Source organism: Nyctereutes procyonoides, unplaced genomic scaffold, assembly GCF_905146905.1.
Source record: "Nyctereutes procyonoides isolate TBG_1078 unplaced genomic scaffold, NYPRO_anot_genome, whole genome shotgun sequence".
Taxonomy (NCBI): domain Eukaryota; kingdom Metazoa; phylum Chordata; class Mammalia; order Carnivora; family Canidae; genus Nyctereutes; species Nyctereutes procyonoides.
Window position 1 is genome coordinate 119,147,146 of NW_026575125.1, and position 20,588 is coordinate 119,167,733.

The window sequence follows — 20,588 nt, forward strand, 5'->3', positions numbered from 1 at the left end:
GGGAACAAAAGATTTTTCTTCTTTCCCACAGAGCATAGTGGTGTTGATTCCATAAAGTTTTTGTTGAGACAGGAAGGATTAAAAATGAATTTGGAAACAGAAAGTGGTCGAGATTCTTTACCCACTGTATTCTATTCAAGGTGTTACCCCCCAAAATAACTTGAGAACCATGATATAGAGAAGAAAAGAGACTTCAGGGGCACCTGGGTGCCTCCTCAGCTGGTTAAGTGTCTGCCTTTGGCTCAGGTCATGATCCCAGGGTTCTGGGATCGAGGCCCACGTCGGACTCCTTGCTCAGCAGACAGTCTGCTTCTCCCTCTCCCTCTACCTGCCTCTCCCCCTGCTTGTGTGCTCTCTCTCTCAAATAAATAAATAAATAAATACTTTTTAAAAAGAGGAAAAGAGAGTTCAAAAAACATGGCAAATGAGTACAAGAGGAGAGGGGAAAAAAGACTGCAACTTGCTCCCAGGGACTGGAGAACATTAAAAAAGGAAGGTTGGAATCCACCAGTGATCCATTGCTCAGCTTCTCCTTCCTCCTCCTCTACTCTCCCCCCCATCACCATCTTCATCTTCTTAACTGTCCTCATCTCCTTCATCAATATCTCCCAATCCTTCGTCTTCATCATCCTCTTCTGGTCCTTCCCCTGCTTCATCATCCACATTGGGAACCATTGGGAACCAAGCAGTGCTGTCATGGATTTCGCCAAATGTCGTCTTTAATGAGGTCTCCTAACTCATCGGCATCTGCATCAGAATGGTCAGGAAACCAGGTGAAGAAGCTCTCTGGTGCCTCACGCAGTCTCTTCCTAGTGGGTTTTTTTTTAAGATTTTATTTATTTATTCATGATAGACAGAGAGAGAGGCAGAGACACAGGCAGAGGGAGAAGCAGGCTCCACGCTGGGAGCCCGACATGGGACTCGATCCCAGGACCCCAGGGTCACGCCCCGAGTCAAAGGCAGCCGCTCAACCACTGAGCCACTCAGATGCCCCTTCCTGGTGGCTTTATTCTGCTTTTGACTTGAATGTTTCTCATCAAATCTCTTCCAGATTTCCATTTGATTTCAGTGGACTTTGAAGATGGATCACCTCTTTTATTCAGATCAAATCCTTCGGCGGGAACATTATTTTCGAACTAAGGGTTTTCATCAACATAAAAAAAAGAAATCTCTTCTGTGCCCTGATTTAATATCTTCAAATTTGGTCACTTCGGCTCTTGGCAAATAATACAGCACCTCTTCATCGTCCTCCCCAGGCAGTGCAGCCCCTTGCGGATGGCTGACAAATGTTGTTACCCCTAAATTTGGAATTTTGGCGATAAAGTCTGACCTCTTCTGAGAAAAGGGTTGGTGGAAGTTTGTTTTATTTCTGTTCTACTTTCAAGGTCTCGTCACTGGTTTGTTCATTAGGTCTGTCTATTTCCTTTTGGACTTCAACAATCTACTCAATTGCTTCTTGCTGTTCTTTTCCTCCCTTCGGCAAGGGCTGAGAGGCCGCTGTCTCCTCCGGCTTGGGGGCAAGAGGCAATCTAGATTTCTTCATTTGAGGCGGGAGCCAAGACAGGCGTTTGGGGGCGGTGCTGTGAGGAAAGCCCATGAACCAAGGGCAGATGCACCCCTGGAAGGAGCTCTGATTACTCTCTGCCTTTTCTTTTTCTAGAAATGTGTTCATTTCAACAGCATTCTCCAATGTATTGGCATAAAGTCATTCACAATACCCATTATTTGAAAATATTACTGCACCTGTGGTTGGGAGCCACTTTCCATTCATGATATGGGTCATTGGTGCCTTTCCTCTTGGCTTGATGAGGTAGGTCAATGCTGTGATCCTGCCCGGGAAGCTTCCACGTCAGCCAGGCAGATCTGCTTGGCCCCCTGCTCTCTCGATGGTGTCACCACGCTGGTGACAACATTCTACATTGGTGTCTGAAGTGGGAATGACACAAAGGCCCCATCCACAAGTGGGTAAACTTTATTCCAAACTTAAGAAAAGGGGGCTTTTCTCGCAAGTCAAACAGGACTTCTTCGGGAGAAAAACCTGGACTCTCTTCCACTGTGTTCCCGATCGAAGCTCCAAACCATATTGCTCGTTAGTTCTAATTAAGATTGCCACATCTGGTGTTTCTTGGAGATGTACCTGGGTCAACATGACCCGGGTGTCACCCACACAAGTCATAAAAACATAGCAGATTTTTACCCCTGGGGAAAATAACATGCTTTACACCTGCTGAAGAAATGTGTCCAAGGATCCCCGGGTGGCTCAGCGATTGAGCACCTGCCTTGGGCCCAGGGCGTGATGCTGGAGACCCAGGATCGAGTCCCACATCGGGCTCCCTGCATGGAGCCTGCTTCTCCCTCTGCCTGTGTCTCTGTCTCTCTCTGTGTGTCTCTCATAAATAAACAAATAAAATCTTAAAAAAAAAAGAAATGTGTGCAAACCCTCCTGTTTCTCTGCTGCCTGTCCCTGGGAGCTGCACCTTCTCAGGCTGGCTGCCTGCCTGCACTTGGGCACGTGCCTGTCATATCTCTAGCTAACACTGTGGCTTTCACTGTTTGGAGGTCTCCTCTGTGGTCACTCACCTCAAGGTAGCTGCCATCGGAGCAGGGCCCGGGCCCTCGGGACGCCGCAGCAGTGCGCTGTGCAGCTCGCAGAGTCTCTAGGCCTCCTCCCCAAGAGGGCGGCTACTGGCGGGGATGGAGCTTTGGCTGCAGCGCTGGAGCTGGCTTCTGGGTTCTTGTGTGTCAACGTCTGGTGGCCACTTGAGGTTTCTGATCTATCTTGCTTAGTTTCTCTTGTCTTTCCTGGTGAGAGCCTGAAAGTCCTGTTTCCGAGAATTGGGCCTGTGTTCCAGGATACACTACTGACCAGGCCCCTAGAGCATCTTTGTCTTCCAGTTTAGAAACTGCAAGCCTCGGTGGGCTGTCCCGTCACCCAGATCATCCCCCAGATCGAAGTGTTCTTTCAGTGCTTGCAGTCTGGAGCCAGAGTCCTTGTGCCCAAGGGCTAGTGCTTTCTGCCTGGGCCAGGCCCAGCCCAGTAGCCCCCCCCAGTCCCCCCAGAAGCCAGGGTTCTGTTTACACTTAGCTTCTAGCTAGCTGCAGAACTGGTTCCGCCTGTTTCCTGTGGTCTTAGCCCACAGTCTGCTCTGTGGAGCCCAGGGTATCGGGCACGCTGCAAGTCTGTCTTTTAAGGAAAGATACACACAAGTAGCTGGAGAAATGAGACAGGTGCACAAGCGAGGGGCCCTCCTGAGAATGGCCTCCTGGAGAAGAGTTGGGCTCCTGGGGCACCTGTGACATCTGAAGGGGGGCTGTCGCGGGTCTGAGTCTTGCACTGGGAGGGAAACAAGTGGAGGCCCAGCCAGTTCACGAGCCCAGCCTCTACCCAAGCTCCCTGAGGCTGGTTCTGACTGCCTTTTCTTTATTTCTCCCCATCGGAACAACCAGAGGAATTTCGGGAAAATACACCAGTGGGCTAAGGCAAGACGGCCGGAGAAGCTGGGGGCACCAGTGTGATGTTGGAACCTGCCCACTGATTCCTAGCTTGCGCTCAGTGCCCTCCAACGAGGTCCCTGCCCATCTGCACCCAGAAGTTCCTGAGCTTTCGGGCTCAGCGCTCCAGGGAGACACTGAAGCTTGGTACCCAACGAAGATCCCCGATTCAGGCATAGCCACAGTGGGGGGACTTCTGTCCCCACAGGAGGCCTCCTTGACAGTCTCCATCATGGGGGGGAGTTTGAGAAGATTCTTTGGTGGGGATGAAGGCGGGCCTTTGCCTTTTCCTCTTTATGCATGTCAGTGGGAGGAATTTGTTGTTTGTTTTTTTTTAAAGATTTTATTTATTTTTTTCATGAGACACAAAGAGAGAGAGAGAGAAGTAAAGACACAGGCAGAGGGAGAAGCAGGCTCCATGCAGGGAGCCCGACGCGGAACTCGATCCCGGGACTCCAGGATCAAGCCCTGGGCCTAAGGCAGGCGCCAAACCACTGAGCCACCCAGGGATCCAGTGGGAGGAATTTGTTTGAAAGGTAGCTTTGCCCGCATCTGGAGGAAATGAACCAATGAGGACACTGAGTCTCTCAGAGCCAAAGGAATTCCTATTTCCATTGGTTTCAAAGACATTTGAAGACTAGAGGAAAACATTTTCCAATATAAGCCCACACCTCTGATGCTGTGAGAGCACTCGCTCCTTAAGGTTAGGAAACCAGAAACCGCAGGCTGAGCTGAAGCCCAGGCAAGTTTCCTGAGCAAAACTCCACACTGCCAGGCCCCTCACAGCTCAAGGAGCCTGACTTCTTTTTGACCCGGAGGAGAAGGAACCGCAGGAGGGCTGCAAGGTCAGGGGTCCGGGGTTAGGGTGGTTCGGGGAGAGGCTGCAGCCGGGCTGCAAGGTCGTCAGGATGGCCCTGGAGTGAAGAGAGCAAAGATGGTGCTGCCCTGACAGAGGCCAGGGGCTACAAGGAGGGGATGGGCCCCCCAGCTCACACCCCAGGCCACCTCCAAAGGGCTGGCGCCAGAGCAGGGAGTGATTTGCGTTGACTTCTTTTCTTTTTCCAAGTGAACACACACTTTTGGAACTTTGTCTTCTTTTTCTTTAAAAAGGACCCAGATTGAGGGGCGCCTGGGGGGCTCAGTCGATTAAGCAACTGGCTCTTGAGTTCAGCTCAAGGCATGACCTCAGGGTTGTGAGATTGAGTCCCCCGCTGGGCTCCGCACTCAGCGAGGAGTCTGCTTGTCCCTCTCCCTCTGTTCCTCCTCCCGTTCTCTGTCAAATAAATAAATAAATAAATAAATAAATAAATAAATAAATAAATAAAATCTCTCTCTAAAAAATAAAAATGAAAAAGGACCCAAATTGTATAAACTTCAGTCCTCATGCAACGTGGGTCTGTCCTCTGGTATGCCTGTTTAGATATTTAAGTAAGTTAAAGATACCGATGTTGTGGGGGCAATAGCATATCCTGTTGTTGTTTTTTTCCTATGCACAAAGGTAATTTCCAAATGCTCCAAAAGGAAAAGAGAAAAATGAATCCATAAAATCACTGATTTCCCGGTTATCATACTCTAGTAAGTAAAGATAAAATATGTGTGAATAACCACATAAAACCAACTAAGCCATTAGTAAAAGTCTAAACAGTAGTCTTGTTTCCTCAATATACTCTTTCTCTCTCTAAAACACGTTTTGGATAAGAGAAAATGAAGGCTGGGTTTGTTGTTGTTGTTGTTGTTGTTGTTGTTTTTAACTGCCATGATGTCCTGGTTGCTAAGTTACAGGATAAGGAACAAGGAAACACACATTGCTATCAGGCCAAACATTAACAGTTGTGAAGAAGCTTCAGAACCCCCCTCCTGTATTAAACACTCTTACTAATGTTTCAAGGGCTTTAACAACATAAGAGAGACAAATGGGGAAGTGGCCTCAAGCCTGACAGGAAAGGGAAGGCAGAGACGTTCCCCCTGCCCCACATGCCTCCACGGGGCCAATGGATGGGTGCCAGAGGCCCTGCCAGTCACGGGATTCTCTGGCCACTTAAGCTGGGCACTGGGTGGCCTTGGGTGGCTAAGACCCTGGTCATCACATTCATTTCCAGATGACAAGTCCCTTCATGATTTGTGATTAAAAGTTTGGGATCCCACTCGTGAAGTTGAGGCTTTAGTTGTACTCCACTTGGTAAAATGAGGCCAAGAAAACCATCTAAAAATCCCAAACTCCTTTAATATCTCTTTCCAAGGTAAACCCTTGGATAGTTTTTTTAAAAAGATTTTATTTATTTATTTGAGAGAGGAAAAAAAGAACGAGTGGTGCGGAGGGGCAGAGGGACAGAGTCAGAGAGAGAGAGAGAGAGAGAGAGGGAAGCCGACTCCCTGCTGAGCAGAGATCCGGATGCGGGGCTCGATCTCAGGACCCAGAGATCTTGACCTGATCCGAAGGCTTACCCAACTGAGCCACCCATGTGCCCCTCTTGAATAGTTTTGTTAATTTGCACTTAAAAGATAGTTCTGGGGTGAGTGGGTGGCTCAGTTGGGTAAGCGTCTGCCCTCGGCTCAGGTCATGATCTCGGAGTTCTGGGACTGAGCTCCACATCCAGCTCCCTGCTCAGAAGGGAGCCTGCTTCTCCCTCTCGCTCTGTCCCTCCCCATGCTCAGGCTCTCACTCCCTTTCCCTTTCAAATAAATAAATAAAAATCTTTAAAAAAACTAAAAAAAAATCTTAAAAAAATAAAATATAGCTCTGTCTTTCATCCAATCTTATTACAGTATAAAGGATCATGCAAACAGTACATTTGGGTTTTTGCAATATATGAGATGTATTTATTATTAATTTCTTACAAGAAGCTTTATTAAGTGGAACTTCCTACTCTCAGGAGACTTACCCTGTACATCAGATACGTTATCACTTCCTACGCTAAACCCTTATGGTGGGACGCCTGGGTGGCTCAGCGGTTGAGCATCTGCCTTTGGCCCAGGTCACAATCCCGGAGTCCTGGGATCGAGTCCCACATCGGGCTCCTCACAGGGAGCCTGCTTCTCCTTCTGCCTGTGTCTCTGCCTCTCTCTATGTCTCTCATGAATAAATAAATACAATCATTAAAAAAATAAAAAATAGGGGCAGCCCAGGTGGCTCAGCGGTTTAGCGCCGCCTTCAGCCCAGGACCTGATCCTGTAGACCTGGGATCGAGTCCCACGTCGGGCTCCCTGCATGGAGCCTGCTTCTCCCTCTGCCTGTGTCTCTGCCTCTCTTTCTCTGTGTGTCTCTCATGAATAAATAAATAAAATATTTTTTAAAATTAAAAATAAATAAAAATAAACACCTATGGTTGTGTGAACGTGTATACATGAGTTGAAATAAATTGAGTTAAAACAGTTAATGTCTTTATTTGAAAAATTGATCCTTTTAAACTTCCAACAATAGCTGTAATTATGTAGTCCCACAAAGTTTCCCTACTTTTTATAGCGAGAACTTTTTTATTCACCAACTGTGGTTGTATTGTTCTTCAGTGTCAGGCTACTATGATTTCTTAATCCATTGACTTTGTGACCTTGGGTGAATGACAAATTGAGGCAGTTAGCAAGTAATCTCTACCTGGACAACCTCCAGAGGAATTAAAATTCATACAGACAGGGCACGCAGAAGTACTCTGTTCTTTTTTACTTATATATTGTTGTCTGTGTAGGAACACGAGTACCCCTCATAGCACTCAAACTCAGAACGTCACTGTAGTGTAAACATTGTTTTGTGCTATGCCTGGTTGTTTTCATCATATTTTAAAAACCTAAAGCTTTAAATAATACTGACATCACATCTTTACTGTGACTGTACATAAGTGTACATTTGCATAATACATTTAAAGGTGTATTAAGTCAATAAATGGTTTAGCAGCTTATGTATAATAGAGTAGAGAGGCTTGGGTCTTTAAGTAATCGCTAGCTTTTCGCACGGGTACTCTACCCAGAGAGAGGGCAGAGGTTTTTCTCACACTAGTAGGAACCGACAGCTCAAAATTCTGTTAACAGACGTGCTTCTCTGCCCCCCCCCCTCAGCATGGGTACTTCACAACAGACGCCAATTATAAGAAAACAAGCAAGCAAGCAAAACAAGTAGCAAAGGCTCTATCTTAGAGGAGGAGCTAAAATTCCGACTGGTTATCATGTTACTTTCTCCTGTGGGTTGTTATCAAATATTGTGACTCTGGTTACACTGTCAAGGCCATGGGCATTTCTGCTTCTAGGGCACCTGTGCTCTTATCAAACAACTGACCAGTCTCCTCTCACAACTCTCTTTGATACTGGCCTTCCCCCAGATGAGTCCTCAAATTAATAATGGTGACGAGAGTCTTCTCCACGCCACCCTGCTTGGTAGAGGGCTGCTTTGCAGCACCATGGTTTGCTCCTCTGCCTGGCTTGGGTGACCCACTGTGTGGTGCATGAGAATAAAGCGGGGGTGTGTGTTGGGAATAACGAGGCATGATCACAATGGCCCACAGTTATTAAGAACAACTCAATGGGATTATAAAAGCTATCCTGTGCATGTCTTAAAATGCATTTAAGGGACACCTGGGTGGCTCAGCGGTTGAGCAATTGCCTTTGACTCAGGGCGCGATCCTGGAGTCCCGGGATTGAGTCCTACATCAGGCTCCCGGCATGGAGCCTGCTTGTCCCTCTGCCTGTGTCATTGCCTCTCTCTGTGTGTCTTTCATGAATAAATAAATAATTAAATAAAACAAAAAAATGCATTTAAACATGTTCTGGTAGAAAGGAATAGAATACTGGTACATGCTGCACTGTAGACCACTCTCAAAAACATCACGCACCTCACAAGGGGTCAGAAGGCAGAAACAGTCAAAAAGTGAGTCAACAGGTGAATGAATAAACAAAATGTGGTCTAGCCATGCAATTGAACGTTATTCAGCTGTAACAAGGAATGAAGGTGTGACACCTGCTCCAACATGGATGAACCCGGAGAATATGATGCCGAGTGAGAGAAGCCAGGCACAAAAGGTCACACATTGCACGATTCCACTGATTACGGAATGCCCAGAATAGGACAGTCCACAGACACAGAAAGCACATTGTGGGTTGCTAGGGGCTGGGGAGAGCAGGCGCTGGCAAGGGGCCGCTAATGGGTCCAGGGCTTCTGTTTGGAATGATGGGAATGTTCTGCAGTGAGTGGTGATAGTTGTACAACCCTGTGAAGGTACTGAATGCCACGGAACGGGACATTTCAGGATGGTTGACTTTGTGTTATATGAATTTCACTTGAATAAGAAAGCCCTTGGGGCGCCTGGGAGGTGCAGTCAGTTAAGCATCAGACTCTTTGTTTCGGCTCAGGTCATGATCTCAGGGTCATGGGATCGAGTCCTGCCTCCAGCTCTGCGATCAGCGCGGAGTCGCTTGAGATTCTCTCTCTGTCTCCCTCTGCCTCTCCCACTCGTTCTCTTTCTCTCTCTCTCAAACAAATAAATAAATCTTTAAAGAAAAAAAAACACGTAAAACACGTTCTGGTAACCAAAGAACTTCTTTTCTTTTTTTTTTTGAATTCCATTTATTCATTCATGAGAGACACAGATTGAGAGAGAGGCTGAGACCCAGGCAGAGGGAGAAGCAGGCCCCACCCAGGGAGCCCGACATGGGACTCGATCCCGGGATCCCAGGATCGTGCCCTGGGCCGAAGGCGGTGCTAAACTGCTGAGCCCCCCGGGAATCCCCCAAAGAACTTTTGAGAATGAAGGTTTAGATGCTCGTATTTTTACGCAAGAGCCAATATGAGTGCTCTTGGCTCTTGGCACAATGACTTTTATACCTTCTCTAAGATCATATTCCAAGGTTTAAAATCCCCTTGTTTATTAATAGCATTAGTGACACACAAAATGGACAGATTGTCAGGCGTGGGGTGGCTGGAAACAAATGGCCCAGCAGGACCGTGTCATGGTGCACAGCCCGGCCACCACGTGAGCATCAAAGCTTATCAAGCGGTGACAACATGGACACCAATACTTGGGGAGGGCGGTGCTGCTGTCATGGCCCCCCTACTGAAGACCTCGGTGCCACCTATTTAACATCTCCCTTTGGCCCCTCATGTTTTCCCTCAGATGTGGGGATGACGGAGCACTTCTCGCTGGACGGGCGGACTGTTTCTCAAGACGGCCGCCCCAGTCGCTTCCGTTCTGCACAGCCTTTTGCAACATGGGTTGACCACTCCTCTTCCCAACAAGAGGTGGGGAGCCTATTTCCCCTTCTCTTGACCAGGCCCGGCCCGGTGACTTCTCTTGACTAACAAAACGAGGCAGAAGTGACACTGGGCGACTTCCAGAAGAGGCTTCACAGTTTCTGTGTTTGCCCTCTTGGAAGCCGGTACTACCGTGGAGAGAAGTTCGGGCTGTCCCACGTGAGAGGCCCTGAGGAGAGAGGAGCCCTGGAGGATGAGCTGGCACATGAAAGAGCATAATACACCCCAGCTAACAGCCAGCGCCAACTGCCAGACATGAGACTGAGGCCATCTCAGATGTTCCAGCCTCCTTGGCTATGCTCCCAGCTGAATGAAGTCACACGAGGGACCCCATGTGGAGCAAAGAACCACCCCCCAGAGCTCAGTCAATGCATAAAACTCATAAGAAATGACAAATCACTGTTGTTTTAGGCCACTCCGTTCTGGGGTGGCTTGTCGGCACATACAGTTGAGATCCAGACCAAATCCTAGAATATATGTAAGCTCCTGAGAATAGCCCAAAAGTTCTTGAAAAACACGCCTGAAAAGCTTGCAGGGGACTAAAGCTCAGGATGCCTAGGACCAATTCCAACCAGAAGCAGATGACTTCCTGGGGCAGGCTGCTGGCCCGGGACCAGTGGAGTAAGGCATAATTACAAAGGCCTTTCAGGGAACAAGTGAAACTGATGAGGGAGAGCCAGCTGTCATTATCTGTCCTAGAATATTTTTGGCATTGTCCTTAGTGCTCCATTTTCTAGTAGTCGTGTACAATGAAAACTTTTCTTCTTGCTCTTCTTCTATTTCTCCATTTAAAAGGTGACACTTGCACAGACTGGCCTGAACAGCCCACTGACATCAGGGTCACTAGATTTCTGAGAGGCCATCACGTGCATAATGCAATGCACAAAACGTGCAAGAAAACCTGAAGACGGTGACGACGGATCGAGGTTCAGACGCTCGCGTAACGCACGGACTCAAAACACCACACCCGTCTTTTGAGAGAGGAATCTGTGCCGAGAGCATATTAGCCTTGCCTTGTACTCATTCAAATTTGCCTTGGCGTTCTGAGCCGGCACCCCCAAAATTCGTGTCGTTCTCCCATGCAAAATACATGCATTCCATCCCCACAGCCCCAAAGGTCTTAACCAGTTCCAGCGTTGACTCAAAAGACCAAAGTGCAGTCTCATCTAAGTGTTGTAGAAATCAGAAATGGGTAACACTCGAGGTCTGATTCATCCTCAGGCACATTCCTCTCCAGCTGTGAACCTTTAAATCAAACAAGTTCTGAATTTCCAAAATATGGTGGAAGACAGGCAGAGGGTAAACACTCCTGTTCCAAAAGGGAGAAGTTGGCAAGAAAGGGCTGAAAGATCCCAGGCAAGTCCTAAACCCAATAGGGCAGGGACGCCTGGGTGGCTCAGTGGCTGAGCTTCGGCCTTTGACTCAGGGTGTGATCCCTGGGTCCTGGGATCGAGTCCCACGTCGGGCTCCCAGCATGGAGCCTGCTTCCCCCTCTGCCTGTGTCTCTGCCTCTCTCTCTCTCTGTGTCTCTCATGAATAAATAAATAAAACCCTTCAAAACCCAACAGGGCAAACAACATCAAATCGGAGGGTGTGTGTGTGTGCGTGTGTGTGTGTGTGTGTTTTAAGATTTTACTTATTTATGGGGGATCCCTGGGTGGCTCAGCAGTTTAGCGCCTGCCTTTGGCCCGGGGCATGGTCCTGGGGTCCCGGGATCAAGTCCCACATCGGGCTCCCTGTATGGAGCCTGCTTCTCCCTCTGCCTGGGTCTCTGCCTCTCTCTCTCTCTCTCTCTCTCTCTCTCTCTCTCTCTCTCTCTCTGTCTCTCATGAATAAATACATAAAATATTTTTAAGAAAAAAATTTTACTTATTTGTTGGAGAGAGAGAGAGAGAGAGAGAGAGAGAGCACAAGCAGGGAGAGAGGCAGAGGGAGAGGGAGAGGGGGAAGCAGACCCCACTGCTGGGCAGGGAGCCCGACACGGGCTTGATCCCAGGACCCTGGGATCATGACCTGAGCCGAAGGCAGGCGCTTAGCCCACGGAGCCACCCAGGCGCCCCCTCAGATCTGAAGTTTTGAGAGTCCTGTTCTTGACCCCGATGCTCTGGCCACCAGGCCCGCGGGGTGGGGGGTCCTGCCTTCCCGACGCCGTGGAGCATCCCTGCGCCTGTGGCTTTGCCGGGCACGGCTTGCAGCTGTGTACCTATGGCCCTGCCATCCGGCTGGTCCCCCGGGGTGGCCCCAACCCCTCCGCCCTTGCTGGACTTTGCCGCAGCCACCGCCGTCTGCCTGGGTCACACGCATGCATCTGCAGGTGGCTCCACCCTTGGAGACCCAGGCAGAGGGAGCTTTGCGCCCCGGAGCTCGGCCGGGCGGGAGGCAGCCTGGGGCATTGGGCGGCGCTGGGCCCAACAGCTCTGGGCCGGCGTCCTCTGGCCTGATGCACCCAGGCCGTGCCCCCCACCCCCGACACCGAGGAGGCAGCAGTGGCAATCTCCTAAGGCTCTTCGCAGTCCTTCCTTTGGAAGAAGAGCTGTGCGGCCCGGCCCCCGCCTGCCTGCCTGGTCCTTCCCCTGGCGCGGCCGGCGGGCTGCCTGCCGGGGTGGCTGCGAAGCCCGGGGGTTCACACCCACACAGTCTCCTCACCACAGGCTCGCGTGACCACACCCTGAGTGTTCTCTTCCCAATATGCTTGCTCATATTTTGCAATATGGCTAGGCTGAGAATTTTCCAAATTTTTAAGTCCCGCTTCCCTTTCGATTAAGCATTCCATCTTAGAGTCATCGCTGCTGGAATTTTACTGAAAGCAGTCAAGGGAAGCCAAGCTGTGCCTTCACCACTTTGCTTCGCTATTTCCTCAGGCAAACAGCCAATGCCATCGCTCACAGAGTCGACCTTCCACGGGACACTAGGACGTGCACACAACACAGCCAGGGCCCTGGCCCCGTCACCAGGGTGGCCTTTCCTCCGATCTCCCGAAACGCGTCCCCATTCCGGTCCTTATTTCTCCCGACGGTCTGTGCATGGCTCCTGAGGTCCCAGGAGGCAAGGGCTGGGGGCCCAGCTCTCCTCCTGGGCTTCTGGGACCTCATCACAATCGCCTGCAGGGGCCTCTCCACGTGACCGGGCTCCGAGGCTGCTTCCGCACCTGCAGGGATCTGTCATGCAGCGGCCTGGGCTCCGAGGCCCCCTTTCTGTCCCAGCCCGTTGAGGGCCACCTGCCCGGATGGCTTCTGAGCCACAGCGGGTTCTGAGGGTGCTGTGGGCCCGACGTCACAGACGAGGGGGCCTGCGTGGTGGCAGCAGGGCCCTCCTGGGGCCGGCACACTTCGCGCTGTGCCCCGACGTGGGAGAAGGGGGGGAGGTCTTTCCTGGGCTGCTGCTTTTTTTTTTAAGATTTTTAATTTATTTATTCATGAGAGAGAGAGACAGGGGAAGGCAGAGACACAGGCAGAGGGAGGAGCAGGCCCCACGCAGGGAGCCCGACGTGGGACTCGATCCCGGGACCCCAGGATCACGCCCTGGGCCAAAGGCAGGCGCTGAACCCCTGAGCCCCCCGGGGACCCCCCGGGCGTCCTTAATAAGGGCCCGTCTCACTCCACAGGGCTCCCCTCTCATGACTTACTCGCTTTCCCAAGGCCTCACAGCCTAACGCCGGCACACGGAGCGCTGCGACCTCAACCTAAGCATCGGGGACGCAGGTGCACAAACGTGGCGACCACAGCAACGCTACAGGACATTTGTAACTGAGCTCAGGGGCGGTTTACAGCGACTCAGAGGAGCGGCCCACAGGCAACTGGTTGGTCCCTAAGCACCGCGGTGCCTTTTCCCACGGGCCACCGGGCTGCAGAGCGCGCTGCGGGTCGCACTGGTCTTGCCTCCTCGACTATGAGTGGATAAATCGATTTTGTGATCACGATGCCACCAGAAACGTCCCTTGTAAAGGTTAACTGATCACATTCAGCAGAGCGGGGCTAGACCTCGTGGAAAATGGCCTGGGGCCTCCCGTAAGGGGGACCTGGAGGGTCACAGCAAGAAGCCAGCCCCCCACACACACCCGAGCAGGAGGCCCCCCCCCCCGGCAGTCCAGTCAGACCCGGTGGAGTGAGCTTTCAGTCCTCGGATCCCTGACTCCAAGGCGCCAAGAATATTTCTAGAACAATGGAAACAAAACACATTGCTTGTAGCAGTGTGTAAAAAAGGGAGGACAGATAAAGAACACGCAGCAACAGATAAAGGGAATATGCACAATCAAAACAAAGGGCCTTGAGCGGCAGGAAAGACTACGGGTAGAATGGATTCACCCCGGGCTCCTATTTGGAGTATCTTCTCTAACGCGGCAGACAGCTAAAGGGAACCATATTGTCTGGGCGCATCTTGTTGATAATTTTAATTGCATGTTATATTGTGTAAGCTTTTGTCTGATTCCCACTGTCTGTGGGAATGAAAATAAAAAAACCAATTAACTGGACCACAAATTGAATGAATGATCTTAATGCAGAAAAAGACAATAAAGACAATGGGAATGTACTAATGCCACCGAGTTGCACACCTACAAATGGTTACGGTGGTTAATTTTGTTATGTGCACTTTACCACAATATAAAAGTCAATTAAAAAAAAAAAGATAAGGAGGAGATTTCTGGGTTCGGGTAGGAGTGGGAAGGCAGCAAAAAACCCCAACTCCTCCGCTTCTAGAGGAAGACTGACACCCCCCCAGCCCCCACCGATGTGTGAGACTCTGGAAACCAGGGGGGTCTGCAGGGCCAGAAGGCACTGGGGAGGCGGGGCAGCGGGGCTGGCACGAAGGGTCCCCTTGGTCCCCGACACGCGGCGACCAGGATCCGCCCCGGCAGGACGCGGGCCCCATGCTGCACGGGGACAGCTGGCCACGGATGCGGGAAGGATGGGGACAGAGGCGGGCGCGGGTGCAGGTTCAGCGGAGAAGAAAGCAGAAGCGGCCCAGGGCGCGGCGGGGCCACCGGGCAGGGCGAGGCGCGCGGCGACGCCAGGAGAGGGCGCCCGAGAGCCGGAGCGCCGCCGAGCGGGGGCCGCGGGGGGGGGGGCCCGCAGGGGGCCCGCAGAGGACCCAGGGCCCAGGGCCGCCCGGCAGGCGAACCCAAGCCCTTCCAGCAAGAGCTGTGGAGCGTTCTGCGCGCCAGTGTGGAGTCAGGGCCTTGCACAGACTCCACTGCTGTCAGGAATTCGTTCTGATGCTCGGTTTGTCGCAAGTGTGGCCTGGGGGACCCCCCCCTTGAGCTGGCCCCCGTGTCCTTTGGCCGGTCCCCACCGTTGCTGACCCCACAGAGATGCTCCAGGCTCATCCTGTCCGTCTTTGGGTAGACAGTCCTGGGAAACATGAATACAACGTATAATCTATACCTGTGGGTTTATTTATTTAGTTTTTAGATCACCCTTTTTATTTTGAAGTGTATCGTTCAAGCCTTTTTTCTTTTTTTAAAATTTTATTTATTTATTCATGAGAGACACAGAGAGAGGCAGAGACACAGGCAGAGGAAGAAGCAGGCTCCATGCAGGGAGCCCGACGTGGGACTCGATCCCGGGTCTCCAGGATCACGCCCTGAGCAGAAGGCAGACGCTCAACCGCTGAGCCCCCAAGCGTCCCTCGAATTTGCCAATTAGCATGCAGTATGACATGTCCTTTCTCTGCCCCGGATGATCAGGATTCGTGAGGCAAACGTCTCATGTCCTCTGTCCTAGGATGTAAAGAGCCGGCTTGCACAGGGCAGTGCTGACGGGGAAAGGGAAGCGTCCACACAGCCTCTGCAGCAGGGCCTCCCGACGCCTGACCCCGCAGCGCTGTGCGTCCTGTTCAAGTCCGCCTCCCACCCGAGGCTCCTGCCGGGCAGGGGCTCTCCCGGGCCTCCTGTGCGCAGACGCTGCTCCAACGAACCCCAGGGAGTCACGAAGTGACAGGCCCTGGCCTAACCCAGCTTCAAGCCCAAAGCCAAACAAGGGCTGGGCCTCTCTGGAGTGGTGCCCATAGGGGACACCGATACTTGCAGAGCAGCAGTGCCACCGCTAGGGACGCGCACAGTGCTCCCTTAGAGACCTCAGTGTCAACTGTTTAAGGACTGCTTTGTATCACGCGGGATTTCTCTTACACGTGGAACTGATGGAGCATGTCTCCTTTGACATGATATGCTGTTTCCAAAGATTTTCTACCATTTTTAAAAATATTTATTTTATTTATTCATGAGAGACAGAGAGAGAGAGAGAGAGAGAGAGAGAGAGAGGCAGAGACACAGAGGGAGAAGCCAGCTCCATGCACCAGGAGCCCAACGTGGGACTCGATCCCGGGACCCCAGGATCACACCCTGGGCTGAAGGCAGGCGCTAACCCGCTGGGCCACCCAGAGATTCCCAAAATTTCATAATATTATAACTGAACCTCACTTGCGTTTCTTCTCAGCGGAGGCATGGTGAATTTTAATTCATTCCGATTTCAAATATTTACACCAAAACTTTCTAGCTGTGACTTATTGATTCTGTTTGTTTCTGTAGATACAAAGGCCTCGGGGGATGAGCTGCTCAGGTCTGAGGATTACGGGGGAAGACAATACAAACGAGGCTTGAAAACCAACAAGACTGTATAGACCGAAACAGAAGAGAGACCTCCTCTGTGGGCAGGTGTGCGATTAGGGCTTCGATGTCTTCATAGATGCAGAACTCCTCAGATTTTCTGTTCCTTCTTTTTTTATATATTTTTTTAATTTTTTAAATTTATTCATGAGAGACACACACAGAGAGGCAGAGACACAGGCAGAGGGAGAAGCACGCTCCGTGCGGAGAGCCCGACCCGGAACTCGATCCCGGGACCCTGGGATCACACCCTGAGTCAAAGGCAGACGCTCAACCACTGAGCCACCAGGTGCCCAGATTTTCTGCTTCTTGAGCCCATTTTGTTACGTTATGTGTTTCTAGAAGCTGGTTCTTTTCATCCAACTTTTCGCACCGATTGGGATGGGTTCACCATATTCTCTTTGAAGCTGTCTGTGGGTCAGGGTCATGGCCCTGTGTGTCCCTCCCGTTGGCCGTCTGTGCCTGCGTTCCTGAGGCCCATCGCCTTCCTCCAGCCGAACCCCCACTGCCCGTGGCCCCGACTTCTCAGCTGAGGACAACCTCCATCCCTCTAGTGGCTCGGGCCTCGAACTCTGGAGTCGGCCTCGGTTCCTCCCTCTCTCCAACTGCTTGCACCTGTGCCATCAGGAAATCCTGTTGGCTCTACGTGCAACAGCCCCGCAGAGTCTGGCCCGCGTCCCCCTCCTGCCGGCCTGGCCCCTCCCTGGTAAGCCAGCACAGCTCTCGCCCGGACCGCGGAGTGCTTCTCACCCCATCGCCCCACTCCTGCCTCAGGACAGCAACCAGGTCATGTCGTGCCAGGCTCCCCATGTCATCCACAGCGAAAGCTCACGTTTAACGGTGGACTCCGGGCCACACACACTCTGGCCCCATCTGCTCTCCGCCCTTTCTTCTTCCTCCTCTGTCCTCTCCGCTCACTCACTCTGCTCCTGCCGCCTGGTCTCCTTGCGGTTCTTCCAACATTCCAGGCATGCTCCTGCCCCGGGGCCTTTGCACTTCCTTGCCGGTTCTGTCCTAGGGTGCGTTCCTCAGATCTCCGCATGGCTCCCTGCGTCCTTCCTTTAAGTGTCTGCTCATGTGGCCTTTACTCAGAGAGGCCCACCTGTTGCCCTATGACAATGGGCACCCGAGCCACCTCCCCTGGCAGTGCCACCCTCTGCATCCTGTATTCCCCTTCCTGCTCTCCGTCCTCCTTGCCACAGCTAACTGACGACGTCTGCTGCCCACGTTCCCTTCTCCTGCTAGCATGGCAGCCGTAAGCGTGGGGATCTCCGCTGGGTGTTGCGCAGCGCCCGGCCACGACGGGTCCCGGAGGGCTCTCTGTGCAATGGGCCGGTGACTGCATTCTCGTACCAGACACTGGGCTAGAACTTTTCTCTCTCTCTTTTTTTAAAGATTTTATTTATTCATTAGAGACGGGGGTGGGGAGGGGCGGGTAGAGACACAGGCAGAGGGAGAAGCAGGCCCCACGCAGGGAGCCCGACGCGGGACTCGATCCCAGGACTCCAGGATTTTTTTTAATTTTTTTTTAATTTATTTATTTATGATAGTCACAGAGAGAGAGAGAGAGAGAGGCAGAGACACAGGCAGAGGGAGAAGCAGGCTCCATGCACCGGGAGCCCGATATGGGATTCGATCCCGGGTCTCCAGGATCGCGCCCTGGGCCAAAGGCAGGCGCCAAACCGCTGCGCCACCCAGGGATCCCCCAGGACTCCAGGATTACGCCCTGGGCCGAAGGCGGCGCTCAACCACTGTGCCACCCAGGGATCCCCTGGGCTAGAACTTTGCAAAAGGATGACCTCCTTCAAGCCTTACCGCAGGCCCATGTCATCCCGTCTTCCTGCCGAGGACACGTGCTCCAGAGACGGTGCCTGACTCGCTCAAGGTCACGGAGGGCGGGTGGGGGCCTTGGCAGATGGGGCGGGATTAGGGGCCTGAGCCGCAGGGCGCTGAGATTGCAGCCGGAGGGCCCAGAGCAGCGTGGGGCGTCGGTCAGCGGGGGGTGAAGGAAATCTGATTGTTACGGGGCTCAGCTGAGCCGCTCAGGACGCCGTGGGACGGTCACGGGAACCGGGAAGCCGCGCAGCCCCTGCCTTCGCGCTCCATCCACCCGCGCGTTTGCGGATCTCTGAGGAACGGGCCGACCGCGGGAGCACTTTGCCGACCAGAAAGCAAAAAGGGGAAGGAGTCACATGTGGCCACCTGAAAGTTAAAATAGATGCATGTCGATCTGTCCCCAAAGTCAAAAGCAGCGGGTGATCCTTGCAAACATTATGCCAAGTGGGAAAAGCCAGACACTAAAGGACAGATGCGTGGAGTCCACGTCTAGGAGGTGCCTGGAGCAGTCGGATTGGAGGGACGGGAAGTGGGACGGTCGGCGTGCTGGGGCGGGGGGGGGGGGCGTCCGTGTCTCACGGGACAGGGTTTCAGTGGGGACACCCGAAAGGTGCCAGGGCAGGGTGGCAGGGGTGACTGCACCGCAGTGTGGACGCGCCGGTCGGCTGAGAATGGTGCAGATGGTGCATTTGCTGGGGGGCGGGGGGTCATCACACTCACGCACAAGTCACACACCAAGGAACCGACAGTCCCTCACCTGTACCTTTAGCGGCCACTAGCTGTCACCCCCAAAGCCACGGGCCGCGGCCAGAGCCCCGGGCCCAGCCCAGGCTCCTCCCCAGCACCCCTCCCGCATCACCCAGGAGCCGTGGGATTAGAGGCCAGGCCAGCAGGTGGCCCCAGCTGGCAGCAAGGGCGTGGTGGCAGCGACACGGCGCCGGGAGGGCACATGTGCCCCGTGGGGGCTGCGGGCAAGTGAACTGAAAGCCCATCAGCTGTCACAGGTCTCCCCCCCCCCCGTTTCTCCCGCTTCTTTTCACCCACATTTTGGCCCGACCGGTGCTTCCTCATCTCCGTCTCCGGGGCCCCCCCTTTCATCCACCCTTTCCCGGAGCGGGGGACCCAGCGCGGGCCCCGGGGAGCACACGTGAGCGCCCAGGTGCTGGGTGACTTTCCAGGCCAGTAATCTGCTTTAGGCTAAAATGAGCCTTGATCTTCTGTTAGCCCTAATCATCAATTAGCACCCCAGGCTGCAGAGTGGGTGACAGCCCAGGCATCACTGCCACCCCCCCTTCCCCCGGGTCTTTGGGCAGACCCGAGGTTGGGCTCCGTCGTTAGTGTCACGCTGCACAGAGGCAGGCTGCGCAGGCTCGGCCAGACCCCCGCGGACACGGCACTGCGGCTCCCCAACGACAGGGTGGCCCTGGGTGGCCATGGCAGCCCCGTGGGGTGGGGGCAGGCAGCATTGGTCACCCCTATGCAGAAACAGGAGGAGCTCGGCCTGAGAACGGGGGTGCCCCACTCAAGGCCACCCCACCGGTCCGGGAAGAGGCGATCCCGTGTGGGCGCTCAGAGGGGCCAGGTTGGGCAGGTGACCTCAGTCGAGGCCCGCTTTTAGTTCTGACACGCTCGGATGTGCTGATTCCTTGACCCTGGTGGGGACAGACAGATAAAGCTCCCTGGGACCCAGGAGGAGGGAAGTCACAACAACTGTCACATCGGGCTGCGTTGTCAGCCCGCTGAGCCGCGAGCCTGCTGAGCTCCTGCTCTGGGCCCCTGCTTTCCCTTCCCCTGGGCAGCCCCCCAGAAGCGGGACTGCTGGGCCCTAGGCCCAGGCCTTGTTTCATTTTTTTGAGGAATTGCCATTCCCTTCTCCACAGTGGCTGCACCGTCATAATCTCATTTTAGAGTATTTTTATCCCGCCCCCAAAGAACCCTGTTCCCCGGAGCAGTCACTCCCCATTGCCCCTCGGCCCCCTGGCGACCCCTCTCCGTGGACGCGCCCATCCCGGACATCTCCTACCAACGGCGTCATACAGCGTGTGGCCGTCAGCATCCGCTCCCCTCGCCCAGCATCATGCTCCCCGGGGTCGCTCACGCTATGGCAGGTGTCACTCCTCCTCCCCTTGCCATGGCTCATTGCATTCACCCGTCCATTCACTTTTCGACCGTTTCGGCATTTGGCCCCTTGTGAATGGTGCTGCTCTGAGTGTCCCCATACAAGTTGTGGACGTGTGTCTCCAGTTCTCCTGAGGACACACCTAGGAGTGTAAGTACCGGGTGCGCCGCCTCTTGCAGTTAGGCAGAACTCAGCTCCCCATGTACCCCTGGGCAACGAGCCCGGCTTCCCAGGCGGCCAGGGGGCCCCGGCGACACTGTGGTCAGGACTCCTCCACCGAGTCCACACGACAGGCACCAAACATT

General features: G+C 53.1%; 1 pseudogene; it reads right to left on the reverse strand.

Moving 5' to 3' along the window:
* Nucleotides 1-694: 694 nt before the first annotated feature.
* LOC129518145 (protein SET-like) lies at nt 695-20,304 on the reverse strand (annotated as a pseudogene).
* Between the last annotated feature and the right edge of the window lie 284 nt (nt 20,305-20,588).